The 18,009-nt window shown below is 47.1% G+C and overlaps 1 protein-coding gene across 2 annotated transcripts in view; it reads left to right on the forward strand.

The window, feature by feature from the left end:
- Positions 1-18,009, forward strand: part of LOC120826543 (zinc fingers and homeoboxes protein 2-like) — a 48,378-nt gene that overhangs the window by 12,948 nt on the left and 17,421 nt on the right. The window contains exon 2 of one of the 2 annotated variants that reach the window (XM_040188924.2): positions 5,242-5,365. The gene's annotated coding sequence lies outside the window, so the exon portion shown is untranslated. Of the gene's footprint in view, positions 1-5,241; positions 5,366-6,476; positions 6,529-18,009 lie in introns of those variants that run through there. The other variant, XM_078081013.1, reaches the window with a different exon arrangement.

Genomic DNA, 18,009 nt, shown 5'->3' on the forward strand with positions numbered 1-18,009 from the left:
GTGACCAGCAGGGGGCGACTCCTCTGCTCCCATAGACGTCTATGAGGAAATGACTACTTCTCTGTAGTGACCAGCAGGGGGCGACTCCTCTGCTCCCATAGACGTCTATGAGGAAATGACTCTACTTCTCTGTAGTGACCAGCAGGGGGCGACACCTCTGCTCCCATAGACGTCTATGAGGAAATGACTCTACTTCTCTGTAGTGACCAGCAGGGGGCGACTCCTCTGCTCCCATAGATATCTATGAGGAAATGACTACTTCTCTGTAGTGACCAGCAGGGGGCGACTCCTCTGCTCCCATAGACGTCTATGAGGAAATGACTCTACTTCTCTGTAGTGACCAGCAGGGGGCGACTCCTCTGCTCCCATAGACGTCTATGAGGAAATGACTCTACTTCTCTGTAGTGACCAGCAGGGGGCGACTCCTCTGCTCCCATAGACGTCTATGAGGAAATGACTCTACTTCTCTGTAGTGACCAGCAGGGGGCGACTCCTCTGCTCCCATAGACGTCTATGAGGAAATGACTCTACTTCTCTGTAGTGACCAGCAGGGGGCGACTCCTCTGCTCCCATAGACGTCTATGAGGAAATGACTCTACTTCTCTGTAGTGACCAGCAGGGGGCAACTCCTCTGCTCCCATAGACGTCTATGAGGAAATGACTCTACTTCTCTCTTGATTTATTCCCTCAGTAAACATTGTAAACATGAGTTTATGGTCTCAGTCTCTAGTTTCAAGTCTTCTTCAACACATCATGATGTTCATTTAGTGAATGATGGTCCATTTAGAGGCAAACCAATGGGGCGGGGCTTACTGCGATTGACAGGTTGCCGCCACTAACCTTTTCTCTGTGTGTCTTCACTTCAATTTGTACCTGTGTGTGTGTGTGTGTGCGTGTGTGTCAATCAACAACATCTTATTGGATGTTTCTACGCTCCCTTTCTTCATATGTCCTTCACACACACTGTTGTGTCTGGTTTTATTACTTTCTCAGCAGGTGGGGAAGAGTATTTTTTATTTTTTTATTCTCTTTGTCCCGGCCCGTTATTAACCGGTCATCCTGACATATTGAGTCCTCAGCGACGGCATCACATCGCTGGTATCCTGCATCAATAACTGGGGGGGTCAGACCAGTAATGAAATCCGTGGTGTCTTTATTATTCAGCGGCGGCCATTGTTAAGACTGAACTCCGTGAAAGACGGTGGCGTTTTGTGAATTCATTGATTACAAAAATTGGCAGATGGTTTTTCTTTTTCCTTTTCACATTTTCTTTTTAAAAACAAAACAATGATTCACCTTTCAGAGGATGCACTGCGACTATTTTGATATTTGTCAAAGTCAAAACTTCCTCAAAACGTGGGGGTTGTACAATTATTGGATTTTCGGCTTTTCGGCTCTTAAATCGATCACTTCACAATCAATTTTTTATACTTGTAACGAAAGCTACAATGTTTTTAAGAGCAAATCTTATGATTAATAAATTATTGAGTTTTTAGGCCTTAAAATGCAGTAAAAGAAAGTCAATTCGAGCCAAACTACCCCAAAAGTTACACGAACATTGAACGCAATAAAAAGAATGTATTCGCATTAATAAAACATTTTTTTTAAAGGCCAGTTTAAGAACTCTTGATTCCTTAAGGCCATTAGTTTTAATGCTTTTATTGAACACTTAATATAATAATATAAACGATATAATGTTGTAATTAATAAACAATATAAGAGTGTTTTCAGGGGAGGGGGCAAACATCACATCTCATTCTTCTCTGCATGTGACGGATATTAAGGAAGCAGGAGGACGTTTCAGCCGCCCCCCCGGGTGCTTTTGGCAAGGCAGTCCGTGAATTAGCCCCCCCCCACCCCCCACCCATTTGTGGAGATGACTCCACTCTTTAATTCAGGTCGTTACTGTGTTTCCCTTCGGCTCTATTTAAATATAATAATCATACTTTAAATCCTTCGCTCATCTAAACTTGTGCGGTGCCCAAACAAACCGCAGCACTCAAACACATCAGGTATTTTTATTCTTAGCGGTTCATTAAAAACAAGCCGCGGCTCATCAGCCCATAAACGCCGTCTTCCTCCGCCGACTGCCGGCGTTGCGCCACGTTAATGTCGCCATAAAACCCATCTGGTAGCTGCTCAGGAGCTTTTTTGATTGTGAGTACCGCGTCCTCCTCAGCAGATGGAGACGAGAAGTTCTCAACACGCTGAAACGGACATCGCCGAAGACTACAAGTAAGGTGGTGGGATTCAGCAGACCTTTCAAGGTCGGGGTCAGGCATTGACCTTGAACCGTTGAGGTAAGGCATTGACCTTGAACCGCTGAGGTCAGGCATTGACGTTGAACCGTTGAGGTCAGGCATTGGCCTTTAACCGCTGAGGTCAGGCATTGGTCTTTAACGTTTTATTGTCAGGCATTAGCCTTAACGTTTGAGGTCAGGCATTGTTCTTTAACCGCTGAGGTCAGGCATTGACGTTGAACCGTTGAGGTCAGGCATTGGCCTTTAACCGTTGAGGTCAGGCATTGACGTTGAACCGTTGAGGTCAGGCATTGGCCTTTAACCGTTGAGGTCAGGCATTGGCCTTAACGTTTGAGGTCAGGCATTGGTCTTTAACCGCTGAGGTCAGGCATTGGCCTTTAACCGTTGAGGTCAGGCATTGGCCTTAACGTTTGAGGTCAGGCATTGGCCTTAACGTTTGAGGTCAGGCATTGGTCTTTAACGTTTGAGGTCAGGCATTGGTCTTTAACGTTTGAGGTCAGGCATTGGTCTTTAACGTTTGAGGTCAGGCATTGGTCTTCAACCGTTGAGGTCAGGCATTGGTCTTTAACGTTTGAGGTCAGGCATTGGCCTTAACGTTTGAGGTCAGGCATTGGTCTTTAACGTTTGAGGTCAGGCATTGGTCTTTAACGTTTGAGGTCAGGCATTGGTCTTTAACGTTTGAGGTCAGGCATTGGTCTTCAACCGTTGAGGTCAGGCATTGGCCTTAACGTTTGAGGTCAGGCATTGGTCTTTAACCGCTGAGGTCAGGCATTGGCCTTTAACCGTTGAGGTCAGGCATTGGCCTTTAACCGTTGAGGTCAGGCATTGGTCTTTAACGTTTGAGGTCAGGCATGGGCCTTAACGTTTGAGGTCAGGCATTGGTCTTTAACGTTTTATTGTCAGGCATTGGTCTTTAACGTTTGAGGTCAGGCATTGGCCTTAACGTTTGAGGTCAGGCATTGTTCTTTAACCGCTGAGGTCAGGCATTGGCCTTCAACCTTTTTTAAGGTGCCTTGTGTGAATTGTGCAGATCCAAAGAGTTTTTCCTAGGGGGGTCTGATTATAATTTCATTCAACAGTAATTTGCGCTGACCAACAATAACTCGGGGCTCTCAAGTGTCACGCATTGAGCGTCTTTAGTCACGCACTCCAGCCACACATCCAATTCATCACGCAAAAAACAAATCGGACCGAGATATATCCCTAAAATAAGGTCCGTAATGACCTTGAGGTTGAGGACGGGTCGACCCTCCTGGTCTCGTATAATCTAGATCTGCATTCATAATATTCTTAATATGAGAAAGCCGTTATCTATGACCTCCTTAGTGAAATGTCGCTTACATAATACGCAGAAATCTTTCTGTTGACTTGTTGGTTGTTTTTAACGTTTTAAATCTTGTAAACGAACGATCCTCTCCGCTACGGGGAATATCGAAGCCTCCCGGTAAACTAACATCCCGTCTTTAATTGAGCTGGTTGTTTAAATCCAGGTAGGGTCACAAAAAAACAATCACCCACTCACTCTAAAACCCACATTGCTAATTAATTAGGAGCCGACCGGCTCATTTGTATTGCTTTGTAAGCGCTAATTAAGGTATGCAAAATATGAAGAGCAGCCCGCATGATTTCAAGGGGAGTCGAGGACGTTCGTATGTGGGGAAGTGATGATGAATCAAAATATATGTAAAATGTGTATTTTTGAGCTTTTTAGTTGTTAGAGTATTTGGTCTGAGGAAGCTGATAAAGGTTGTGTTCACCGTACTGATTGAAGTATTGATAAAGGGTTCACAGAGGGGTCGGGGGGCACTTGGATTCATTTTCCAATACATTCAGCACCACAAATCGATTCTAATTCTAATCTAATTGTGTGTTTGAGACGATTCATCTTTAAATTATATATTTTTAATCATAATCTCTGGAAACGACCATTTAATACCTCAACCTTTAATACCTCAACATCACCAACTGTTGGTATACATTGTGTGTGTGTGTGTGTGTGTGTGTGTGTGTGTGTGTGTGTGTGTGTGTGTGTGTGTGTGTGTGTGTGTGTGTGTGTGTATATTAGATTGTTGTTGCTTCATGTTTTTTTAAATTTTATATTTGTATACGTATGATATTTGTATCTGCTTCATATATTTTTAATTTATTTTTACCACTTTATATTCCTAACATCTTGACTCTTGGACATATCGCCACAGGAACCACGAACAACAGAATCCCTTAAAATCCCTCCTCAAAAACCCCAAACAAACGCAGTTTCACCTCCATCCCGTCGCTGTGAAAGAGCTTCGAATGTGCTACGTACCACCGTGCACTCCAACGCAGTGCACTCACACACACACACAGACACACACACACACAGCCAGCCGGCGGGTTGCTGATGGACGAGGAGGGGGTCAGTCCTGGGGGGGATCCAGACTCTGGAAAATACGTCACTTCAGACCTCTGACGATGACACACTTGACTTTTTACATGTGAAAACATGGATTTTGCTCTTTTGAATTTTGTTTGTCTCCTTTAACCTAAAAGCTGCTTTCCGTTTGTCGGATTAATTGAGATGAATCCTTAGAGGAGCTGCTTTACTCTTTAATACTCTGAATATGCATCAGACGCCAGCGATAAAACTGGCACACCTGAAAGCAAACTACAAAACACAATAAACCACCATTCTATACATAATGTGTGTGTGTGTGTGTGTGTGTGTGTGACATTGTCATGCGGAAGTAACACAAAGGTTGTGCCGACACGTGTATCCGAAGCAAACACACAAACTTACACACCATCATATTTACACACACACACATGTAGCGGTTCTCTCTCTGCTGTCGCCCCTGTTCTCTCCTGTTTTTGGCACGTTACCACGGTAACCACGGCGCCTTTTCGCCGCGCTGGTGGAGGTTTTAAGGCTCATTTTGGGCTGCTTTTCATTTACGCGCGCGCGCCGTCACACACGCCCACTAACATCCCTCCCTGCTTGCAGATTACCCAGAGTGCCTCTGCCCTGAGGAGCCTCCAGCCCCGAGGGAGAAGGAGGAGCCCGCGCACTGATTGGAGGAGGCCGACCAAGCCCCCAGTGAAGCCCCTCCCCCCTCTGAGGAAGCGCAGTGAGTCGCAGCTTTTATCGCTTCTTCTGGGTGTGGTTGTTACAGGCGCGCTCTCTCGGTGTCAAGGGAGGGGTTTTATTTTGAAATAATAGGAAGAACTTCCTGTTTGCGGGTAAATCTGCTCATTTGTATTAAGTTGGAGCTTTTCACTTCAACGCATCAGAAAAACGTCCAGCCGGAGGACCTGCTTCTGTAATTGCCGATTAAAAAGCGGTCGTCCGTCATGGAATGAAAGACTGTTTCTGAAGACGAGCGTAGATGATTGCGTGCGTCCTCCGTCCCCCCTGTGTTGGTATGTAGCAGCTGTGTTCTGTAGTGACTCTGAGTCAGAGGTTCTCTGGAAGATGGATGTTTGGACGGATGATGGTTAGATGGATGCGTGTTGGATGGACGGAGAGTGGAAGATGGATGTTTAGACGGATGATGGTTAGATGGATGTGTGTTGGATGGACGGTGGGTGGATGATGGATGTTTGGACGGATGATGGTTAGATGGATGTGTGTTGGATGGACGGTGGGTGGAATGTGGGTGGAAGATGGATGTTTGGACGGATGATGGTTAGATGGATGCGTGTTGGATGGACGGAGAGTGGAAGATGGATGTTTAGACGGATGATGGTTAGATGGATGTGTGTTGGATGGACGGTGGGTGGATGATGGATGTTTGGACGGATGATGGTTAGATGGATGTGTGTTGGATGGACGGTGGGTGGATGATGGATGTTTGGACGGATGATGGTTAGATGGATGTGTGTTGGATGGACGGTGGGTGGAATGTGGGTGGAAGATGGATGTTTAGACGGATGATGGTTAGATGGATGTGTGTTGGATGGACGGTGGGTGGAAGAGGTGTAGGTGGATGTATGCATGCATAATTTGGCGTGTGACCCCCGGTGATGACCACAGGATGTGCCAGTGGTGGTAAATCACAACTTTAACACGTTTTTATGAAGAGAGATTAATACATGGACATTATAAAAGTATATCTGCTATAGAGATTAGTGTGAACAGAAGCCCTCACTCTAACTCACGTGGTCAAATCCTCATGATAGTCATTTCCGCTGACACTGCGCCAAGAGACCCGCCCTCCTCTGACTGATGGTTTGTTTCAGGTTCACATCAAACCATCGATGGCAGAACAGGACGAGTCTTCACAGAATTCGGGTGGGATTATTTGCATTGAAGACAGATCAAAATAGTGCAGGACAAAGCCCGTCCTGCGCTACTCTATTCTCAAACGGGACGATTCCGTACTTAAAGGGACGGGTGGCGAGCCTAGGTCCAGCTAAGTGTTAGCATGCTAGCAGGCTAAGCAGGGCTACTGATACAACTGGTATCAGAGTGAATCTATATTCAAACACTAGATACAACTGACTTTTAGTCACACGGATGTTTTTACAACATGAATGGGGATTTTTCTTCCACCTTTTGCTCGGCGGTGATACAACATGACGCATACATGAAATCGTACTCCCTCATCTGTCTGTTTCTCTTCTTCCTCGCGGAGTTTTCTCCACAAAAATGCAGGACCTCGAGGGTCAAGAGTCACCTGGTTCAAGTATTTGTGTGCATGCCGCAGGACGAATACAGCTGTTACGCAACAGCTGGCACCCGGCTCCGCATGTTCAGCTGTTTGAGGCACGTTTGTTCCTGTGGTGAATAATGGTCTGTTTGCGTGTAGCTCCGGGTATCGAACCACCTGAAGTACCTGAAGGTGGCTGTCGGCCTCAGAGATCTGTGGGATCGGTTTTCTTTTCTTCCTTTTTCAGCCTAAAAATTTAGATTCTTTTGTTGAATAAAAATTGTAGCAACATCTTGATTTTTTTTTTCTTAAAATAGTTATTTTTCCATGAAGATGGCTGGATAGTTTTATCATTCGGTGAAGAGATAAAGTTAGGGAGACCGAGAGAGAGGAAGCATGATAACATTTACACCAAATCCCCACAAGATGAAACTCAAGGAGATGAAATGTGAGGATTCTGCTCACGGCGTCCAAGAGGCCGTGTGTCGTACGGTCCTTGAATGCCTCCTTTGCACCGAGACAACATCTGCATGGCATTACACTTGTTAATCGTCCCTGAGACCAGAGATGTTTTCTGCAAAAACATCTTGATTTTCTCCAAGTAATTGTTCCCGGGGGGGGGGCACCAGTGCATGTACAGGATCTTCAGCCCCTCACAGGGGTCGGAGGGGTCGGGTTGAGCTTTTTTTATGTTGGATTTGATCCCAAACCAGGATGTAAAACATCCGTTGCTAATCCCCGCCCCCGAGCTGAGACGGACCAATCCAAGGGCAGCATTGAGTACCATCACATGTTCTGCTCAATAGACTTTTAGGCGGTTCAGTGGATGTGGAGCCTTCTATGCTAAGCTAATAAAGGTACCGTGTAAATATTTACAACAGAGGAAATATAAACGACCTTCATGCAACATATGAATGATGACGCTGTGTGTGTGTGTGTGTGTGTGTGTGTGTGTGTGTGTGTGTGTGTGTGTGTGTGTGTGTGTGTGTGTTTAATGGCATCTCAAGACTTAACAAGATGTTAGATGACAAGAAGTTACACCGACTCACAGCGTCCTCTCTGTCTGCTTCTTCCAAGGATTTCTGTTTGTTTACGTCAAGAGATTAAGACCCATCTGGTGTGTGTGTGTGTGTGTGTGTGTGTGTGTGTGTGTTTGTGCGGGATGCGTTGCAGATTAAACGTTGTGGGTGAGGGCGCTGTGTGCGACGGTGTGTGAATGATAATGACCTCTGACTCCGTCGGTTCTCCAGTTTACTGGATTAGCTCCACCACACACGCACACACACACACACACACACACACACACACACACACAGACACGTAAAAGTTTCACTCACACACTATCTGCCGTAGGAGTTGTCTCTCTGCAGGGGACCCCACATGTGTAACACCAGCTGGTCCACACACACACACACACACACACACACACTCATCGCCCCCGCTGCTCGTACACACACCTTCTGCGAAGATTGTTTCCTTTCTGCATTTGTCATAGTACACACACACACACACACACACGCACACACACACTTTTTCCTTGTTTTTCACACTTGTTTTTACACTATTACAGTGCACCCCCCCCTTCCCTCCCCCACATGCAGGCAAACTGTGTGTGTGACACTGGTGTGTGTGTGTGTGTGTGTGTGTGTGTAGCTGCATGCTCATTGCATCACCCTGCTCTCACATATGTACATGTACACAATCTATAGACACACAGCTACACACGCATTTAATTCATAATTGCGTCATATTAAGAGGCTGAATGCACAGACACACACAGACACACACAGAGACAAAGAGACGCACTTAGCAGATACTTACACACAGATTGCATCACAAACATCCTGCATTCTCCTCTGAACTTCATCACAGGCAGCAAATGAAACCAGTCAGTCAGACCTGGATCGTCTCCGCAGGCCCATTGTGAGTTTGCAGGCCGCTTGAACAAAACCTCCAGTGAATAAAAGCTTTGTCCACATAGAGACGAGTGTGTGTGTGTGTGTGTGTGCGTGTGTGTGTGTGTCAGAGAAAGTAAAGTGTGTGAAAGAACGAGGAACAAAGGGAACAAACCAGAGAGAAAAAGAGAAAGTGAGACAAAGAAACCGAGTTTGGACAAGATGTGCAGCCAAACTATTCTGTGTGTGTGTGTGTGTGTGTGTGTGTGTGTGTGTGTGTGTGTGTGTGTGTGTGTGTGTGTGTGTGTGTGTGTGTGTGCGTCCGTCTGTGTCTGTGCGTGCGTCCGTGTGTGTGTGTGTGTGTGTGTCTGATGGAATGTCACTTACTCTCTTTAGGTACGAGGGACACACACACAGTATATCACAGTATATAATAATCCATATGTGGATTATCCGACGTGTTCTGATGTTTTCTGAAACATCGACTTCTTCGCCGTGTCTTTTTTCCACGTGCGAGGAATATCTCGTCCAGATGTCGCTCCGCTTGCCGGCTCGGGAAGCCGCTGAAACATCTGGAGGCGAATATGAGGAGCGAGGAGCCACAGCTGGAGCTCCTGGTGGTCTGAGGTCATCCCAGGGCGGCGATGTAGGGATGTGAAACCTCAACTCTGCCTTTTCTAATGTCTGCTTCTCCGTGGTTGGTCGTTCTTCTTCTTCACTTCGCTCCACAGATGTTGGCTCATCTTCCACATCTGTCTGGAGCTGGTTTATTTACTTCTCCACCTGTCTTTACATCGCATGTCTGGCTTTAGTCCCTGTGGCAGGATGGTTAATTCCCAGTAGGCTACTTCTCCACGATAGTTAGTAGATGTGACTGTTTAGGAACCCGGAAGTACGACTCAAGTCAAAGGTGTTTTCACCCTGAAGCCGTCGCCATCTTGTTCTGGGGGGGGCAGGCGGTTCAGTTCGGTCAACCTTCACAGGGGCCCCCCTGTTATAATAGCAGAGGAAACTTTATTTACACCATCCCCTGCTTTATGGTCTATTGGAGACCTGTCAATCATCCCCACTGACTGAAAACTAGTGACATTTTATAAGAAATTGGGAGCAATTTTGTAACTTTTGAAATAACATTTAACCTTTAGTTAAAAATAAAATATATATATATATATATACTTAATTAGCTTAGAATGCAACTGTCATGACAGTAATAAGACTTTTACGTTCCATTGCATTACACATTGGGCCGTAGTCTACAGAGTCAAGTGTTTTCTTAGATTTTATTCGTATAGTTTCTCGTGTTAAGCAACATGTGGAGAACGTCGTCTCTCTGTCATTGAGCCGATCACTCAGTGGTAAACATTTAAACCTCGAGACCCTCCGTCAGCTGCCCTCCGTCAGCCCAGCGTCCCTCGCCGACTGCACCCGCGCTAACCTGCGCTAACATTAGCCAAGCTAACTTAAATGGCTAATAATGGCTGTCGGCAAGTTCGAGTCCCTCGAGTGGCTTGCAAAAAATGCATGTGGTTCTCTTGTGATCTTCCTCCACCCAAGTTCATCTACCTCGATGGGTGCGTGGACCTGAGGCGGTGACGATAAAGAAGCGCTCCTTTTTTCTTAAAGAAAGATTCTTTGGAGCGTCTCGTAAAGGCTACGATGGTTTTGACAAGTTCGCTCAGTTGTAATTATTGTCTTGAAACTAGAGGTTGAGATGTTTACAATGTTTACTGAAGTCATCTTCTCATAGACGTCTATGGGAGCAGAGGAGTCGCCCCCTGCTGGTCACTACAGAGAAGTAGAGTCATTTCCTCATAGACGTCTATGGGAGCAGAGGAGTCGCCCCCTGCTGGTCACTACAGAGAAGTAGAGTCATTTCCTCATAGACGTCTATGGGAGCAGAGGAGTCGCCCCCTGCTGGTCACTACAGAGAAGTAGGGTCATTTCCTCATAGACGTCTATGGGAGCAGAGGAGTCGCCCCCTGCTGGTCACTACAGAGAAGTAGAGTCATTTCCTCATAGACGTCTATGGGAGCAGAGGAGTCGCCCCCTGCTGGTCACTACAGAGAAGTAGAGTCATTTCCTCATAGACGTCTATGGGAGCAGAGGAGTCGCCCCCTGCTGGTCACTACAGAGAAGTAGAGTCATTTCCTCATAGACGTCTATGGGAGCAGAGGAGTCGCCCCCTGCTGGTCACTACAGAGAAGTAGAGTCATTTCCTCATAGACGTCTATGGGAGCAGAGGAGTCGCCCCCTGCTGGTCACTACAGAGAAGTAGAGTCATTTCCTCATAGACGTCTATGGGAGCAGAGGAGTCGCCCCCTGCTGGTCACTACAGAGAAGTAGAGTCATTTCCTCATAGACGTCTATGGGAGCAGAGGAGTCGCCCCCTGCTGGTCACTACAGAGAAGTAGAGTCATTTCCTCATAGACGTCTATGGGAGCAGAGGAGTCGCCCCCTGCTGGTCACTACACAGAATGCAGCTTTAACACGACTTCACTTTAACGAACCAAAGGTTTCCGCCTGTTTGTTGGCAAAGGACGAAGTTATTTAGAATAAGAGACGTCAAATGTTTCCAGTCAGCTTTAATTCATTCGATGATTTATTTATATATATATATATATATATATATATATATATATATATATTTATATGCATTTTCTATACAGAAAGTATAGCACTTGATTCATGCGGGTTTTGGATGTTTTATTTCATTAGTGATTCATTGGTCGGTGGTTGATTTGGGACAGTTTTATTTATTTTACCACCCTTTGTGTAACGTCTCAGCGGGGGGTGGGGGGGTATTTATCAACAGACAGCAGAAAAAGAAATTTGACATCTACCTGTCGAAGCAGCCGTTTAAATAAAAGGCAAAAAATGAAAAGAAATAAGAAAGTGAGCGTGTCAGGCTTCAGGTTGGCATGCGAGCGATGAAAAGGCCGCCGATTGTCACCAGAAATTATTCATGTACAAACAAATAGACGCTGGGGGAGGACGCCGCAGTTTGGGAGGCTTTTGAAAAAACAATCAAAGGGGGGGGGGGGGATTATGAGACAAAAGCAGGACATGAGGACGAGGACAATAAGGAGGGACAGAAAGACTGATGGGTGGAAGAAGAACGGGACCTACGAAAAACCATCGCGCACCAATCAGAGCGCTTCTAACCTCTTCTAATCATTCCCGTCCTACGACATGCTCTTCCCGTCCCCGTCCCCGTCCCTGTCCCGTCCCCGTCCCGTCCCTGTCCCATCCACGTCCATCAGACATCAGAGAGCCGGCAGGTGAGGCTCATTGAGCCTCTTCAGTTCCTCCTCCCCTCTTTTTCTCCCCCTTTGTTATCGCACCTCCCATCCCTGTTATTTCATCATCTTTCTGTCTTTTTACTTCCACTCGTTCCTCCCTCTCACCTTCCTCCCTCCTCTTCCTCCCTCTCACCTCCCTCCCTCCTTCTTCCTCCCTCTACAATTCTCTTCACTTGTCCTCCATATTCACCCCCCCCCCTTTCGCCTGTTGAGTGAACAAATGCTGCCGCAGAAAACGTCTTTGCTGTTATTTGTATTTATTTTATTCCTCTTTTATCCTCCTTTTATTTATTCTGTGTACTTTTATAGAAAATGTCTACTTCCTGGCTTCCTTAATAACTGCTTCTTGTACCTATTTCAACGTTTCCTCTCTAATTGCACACGGATCCGCTCGCTGCCAACATGTTATTTCTTTTCTCCTCGTGGCCACGAGCTTTAAAAACTACACTCGCTGTGCGTCTTTCTTCTCATTCAGGTGGGCAAACGTCACGGGACCCCGAACGCAAGAATGAGGCCACAATTAAAGTGGTGTTTGTGTTGAACTGATGATCGCGTGTCGATCAATAATCCATAACCGTAAATCAGAGCGCGTCTCACCGAGACAAAGAGAGGCAGACGCAGACCGACCTGCTGCTTTTTGGTAGAAATAAGACACACCCAGACAGACACACACACAGAGACACACACAGAGACACACACACACACAGACACACACAGAGACACACACACACACAGACACACACACACACACAGACACACACACACAGAGACACACACACAGAGACACACACAGAGACACACACACACACAGACACACACAGAGACACACACACACACACACACAGACACACAGAGACACACACACACAGACACGCACACACACACACACACACACACACACACACGTGCAGACACACACACACAGACACGCACGCAGTTTGAAGTAGTGTGTAGTGGATTTTTGGGCAGGACGAGCGGGGTAGCGCTCTCTCCCTCCAGCGACCAGGGGACTCGGCGCGTTGCCATGGCAACAGCCCAAACTGCACCGGAGGAGTGATTGAGAGACGGGGGGAGGAGGGGGGAGAGAGGGGGAGACTTATTTGCTCCAAGAACAAGGCCTTCTGATGGCGACTGTTCTTCTCCACTCAATGCGAACAGTTTAATGTGTGTGTGTGTGTGTGTCTGTGTGTGTGTCTGTGTGTGTGTGTGTGTGTGTGTGTGTGTGTGTGTGTATTTCTGCATTTCTGCTTCTTTTTGGGGGACGTGTATGTTTCAGATTTGTCTAGAATGCTTGTCAGTATCTAGTTATTCACAGCCACTGCACGTGTGTGTGTGTGTGTGTGTGTGTGTGTGTGTGTGTGTGTGTGTGTCTGTGCCACGCCGGGTTCCAGGCTGTGAAAACACTGGTTTGGCAGCTGCAGCATCTTCCTCCGTCTCCGACCGGCTCGGCCAACAAAAAGCAGAGAGAATTACATCTCTTATTAAATGATGCGCTATTACAAAAGAAGGTGTGGGTGTGTGGGAGGGGGGGAGGGGGGGGGGGGGGGGGGGGGTTCCTCATGAAGCTGCTGATGTGATGGAGTCAGGTGGAGAAAAGGTGAATCCAGCTGGATGTTAAGTGGAAGTCAGCCGGGAGGCTCCATGGGGGGTCAGGATCAGAAATATCACTATTTTATATTTTTTGGGCGTATTTCTTATTTTGGCTGCGATGAACGTTGTAGGTTTGTTTGCTTAAAGGCTGATTTAATTCAAATAGAATCTGACATCAACATGTTGCGGTGTGAGAAGCAGCGTGTGAAACACACTAACGGCTCATGCGGATGTGTGATATTTAACATACTGGCGGTCCGATGACTGTTTGATGTACAGTCAGTTCCACACAAACAGATCAAGCTGCATTCTGCGTGGTGACCAGCAGGGGGCGACTCCTCCGGTCCCACTGAGGTCTATGGGAAAATGACTACTTCTCTCCGTAGACATGAGTCTCTACGTCCTCCTCTGGAATAATCTGTCTCCTCCTTTTAACTGCTTGAGAAAAACAAGATGGCGACAACTGAAACGTCAAACTTGAGGCTTCAAAAGAGCCGTTAAAAAACCGCACGAGTGACGTCACCACGACAGCGTTCACTCTACAACAGCTCAATGAAACGCATCGTCCTTCCATCCACGTTGATGTACAAAGCTTTGTGACCGTAGTTCACATCTTAATCGTCTCAAAGAACAATGATTGACCAAATCTGCGTTTTAGTTCACACGCGCTACTAAATAATAAAGCTGTTATGTTCATAATCGATCACCAATCAAAGCCTTCAGGTGAAATCAGAAGGATCATAAGGCACACAGTCACGTTTGAGACGAAGGATTTATCTCACCAACATCAAGGTTTCTCTTTTTATATAAATATATTTCCAGATGTCTGGATGGAAAAAAAGAAATAGAAATATTTAAAAATGCACTGACGCCAGTATTTATGAGCCAAATTGAGTCCCTTTCATGGACATCAAACCTTCGCTTGGGGCCAAATTGCGAATTAAATAAACGGTGCCCTTCTTTTTCTCTCGAGATGAAGCTCATTCAATGAAGCTCCGATAACTTCACCGTATTCACCGAGAAATTCGGGTCGCTGGAAGCGTCTTCACCCTCAAACAGAGACGCTTTAAAAATACGTGTTTCCACACGGAGTCGTGAGCTCGCCGGGCCGCGCGCACGACAATTCCCCACGCCTCCGTCCAGTCATCACGTGACTCATGATCCGTGTGCGTGTTTCTACATGAATGAATCAGAGAGCTCTGTCCATTACTCACATCCGGGTACTTGTGTACTCCACTACTGCAGATAGTACTCCCTTTCTCACTGTGACAAAGTAACTTTGAAAGTTTGTGTTAATGTGATACTAACAGGGACGTTAATAATTGGCGGTTTGAATAAGTATTAAACATAAAAGCGTGCCATGTTTCGGACGCTTTAACGCCACGTCGGCGTATGGCTGCAGGCTGAGACCCAGATTAGAGTATTAGTACACAAACATAGGATTGGACCTGGTATTTATACCAATATCAGGTCTGATACTATTGGAGAAATAAAAATACTCTGCTAGCAGTGCCAGAAGCTAACAGTTAGCAATGCTAGCAGCGCCGCTGGCTGGGAAATACTGGCGTTCTGTAGAAGTACTGGTTCTACTGCAGTAAAACCTGGACGTGTTCCTGCGTCCCCGACCTTTGTCCACCCGTCTGCAGCAAATTCAAACAAACGCACCCAGAGTCCAGGTCTCTGAGGAGACGGGGAACGCCGGCGCGGCGTACGACAGAAGACCGGAAAACCGGCGTCCTTTACGCCCGTCCTGTCAGCCGCAGGTATGAAAAACAAACGCACCTAGAACAAAAGTAGCAAAAGATCAGACCAGGTGTTTCCAGCTGTCCTACAGGGGTGTGTGTGTGTGTGTGTGTGTGTGTGTGTGTGTGTGTGTGTGTGTGTGCACACATTTCAGTGCTGTAAAGCTGCTCGTCCCGCTGCAGCCAACGTCAACAGCGCGGCGCATAACTTCCCATGAGCCTCTTCCCCTACGAGGGAACCGGAGAGAGTGTGTGTGTGTGTTTACACACATTCATCCATGTGCATCCACGCAGACAGCAGGCGCGCACGTGTGTGTGTGTGTCTACATGCATGATGTTTGGGAATATTTTCACGCAGCGTGTGTGTTTTGGTTTTAAGACACATGCACACTCAGCATGAACACACACACACACACACACACACACACACACTACTGGTAGCGTGCTGACATTGGTACATGCACAGTGTGTGATTGTGTGTTAATGCAGCACAGGTTGTGTGTGTGTGTGTGTGTGTGTGTGTGTGTGTGTGTGTGTGTGTGTGTGTGTGTGTGTGTGTGTGTGTGTGTGTGTGTGTGTGTGTGTGTGTGTGTGTGTGTGCAGAGTGGCGGCTCTAATGCGATTACGTCCCTTGTCTCCGTGCAGAACTGATCAGGTATTAGAAGGCGGCCTGATGAGATTTAAATTAATTCAGCCTGAGATGAGCTGCTCCAACCCAACACTCCTCCCTCCTCTCTACTCCTCCCTCCTCTCTACTCCTCCCTCCTCTCTACTCCTCCCTCCTCTCTACTCCTCCCTCCTCTCTACTCCTCTCTACTCCTCCCTCCTCTCTACTCCTCTTTACTCCTCCCTCCTCTCTACTCCTCTTTACTCCTCCCTCCTCTTTACTCCTCTTTACTCCTCCCTCCTCTCTACTCCTCTTTACTCCTCCCTCCTCTCTACTCCTCTTTACTCCTCCCTCCTCTCTACTCCTCTCTACTCCTCCCTCCTCTCTACTCCTCTTTACTCCTCCCTCCTCTCTACTCCTCTTTACTCCTCCCTCCTCTTTACTCCTCTCTACTCCTCCCTCCTCTCTACTCCTCTTTACTCCTCCCTCCTCTCTACTCCTCTTTACTCCTCCCTCCTCTCTACTCCTCTTTACTCCTCCCTCCTCTTTACTCCTCTTTACTCCTCCCTCCTCTCTACTCCTCTTTACTCCTCCCTCCTCTCTACTCCTCTCTACTCCTCCCTCCTCTTTACTCCTCTTTACTCCTCCCTCCTCTCTACTCCTCTTTACTCCTCTTTACTCCTCCCTCCTCTCTACTCCTCTCTACTCCTCCCTCCTCTCTACTCCTCCCTACTCCTCTCTACTCCTCTCTACTCCTCCCTCCTCTCTACTCCTCTCTACTCCTCTCTACTCCTCCCTCCTCTCTACTCCTCTTTACTCCTCTTTACTCCTCCCTCCTCTCTACTCCTCTCTACTCCTCCCTCCTCTCTACTCCTCTCTACTCCTCCCTCCTCCTCACTCCTCTTTACTCCTCTTTACTCCTCCCTCCTCTTTACTCCTCTTTACTCCTCACTCCCTCCTCTTTACTCCTCCCTCCTCTCTACTCCTCTTTACTCCTCACTCCCTCCTCTTGACTCCTCTTTACTCCTCACTCCCTCCTCTTTACTCCTCACTCCTCTCTACTCCTCTTTACTCCTCCCTCCTCTCTACTCCTCTTTACTCCTCCCTCCTCTTTACTCCTCTTTACTCCTCCCTCCCTCCTCTTTACTCCTCCAACCCTCCTCTTTACTCCTCACTCCATCCTCTTTACTCCGTGACAAACTTCCTCCCTTCTCCCGATTCTCCCTTTAATCCTCCATAAATTCCTCCTCTCCTTTCTCCCCCACCTGCTCCTTTCCTCCGTCCAGCTTTACTCCTCTTTTGCGTGACTAACCTCCTTTTCCTTTCTTACCGTCTCCCTGCCTCCTCGATCCTTCCCTCATCCCTCCTCCTCCCATCCTCCCATTGTTTCCTCTCCTCCTCCCCTCCTTCCATTCTTTCCTCTCCTCCTCCCGTCCTTCCATTCTTTCCTCTCCTCCTCCCGTCCTTCCATTCTTTCCTCTCCTCCTCCCGTCCTTCCATTGTTTCCTCTCCTCCTCCCCTCCTTCCATTCTTTCCTCTCCTCCTCCCCTCCTTCCATTCTTTCCTCTCCTCCCCTCTTTATTCACTCCGTTTTGATCCAGTCATCTTTGTTCCCTTCATCTCGCTTCCTTTACTTCCTCTGAGCTCCTAACGCTTGTCTCTTTGCCTCCTTCACTATGTTCCTCCTTCCTTACCCCCTCTATTCCTCTCAGCTCTGAATCGTCTCCTCCTCCCTTCATTCACGCTTTCAGTCCTTCATCCTCTTTTCTCTCCTCCTGTTTCAACCTTCGTCTCCTTCCATCCCTCCTTTCTCCTTTTCCCTTCCTTCATTCTTCCTTTTGAATAATCTCCTTCCTCCCTTTTTTCCTCCTCTCTTAATCCTCTTCCTGTGAATTCCCCTCTTTCCTTCCTCCTTTCTCCCTCAGCCTTCAGTCTCCACCTTTTGCCTCCACCCCTCTCCTCCTCTTTCCATCCGCCCTCCCTCCCTCTC

Source organism: Gasterosteus aculeatus, chromosome 10, assembly GCF_964276395.1.
Source record: "Gasterosteus aculeatus chromosome 10, fGasAcu3.hap1.1, whole genome shotgun sequence".
In the NCBI taxonomy this organism is placed as follows: Eukaryota; Metazoa; Chordata; class Actinopteri; order Perciformes; family Gasterosteidae; genus Gasterosteus; species Gasterosteus aculeatus.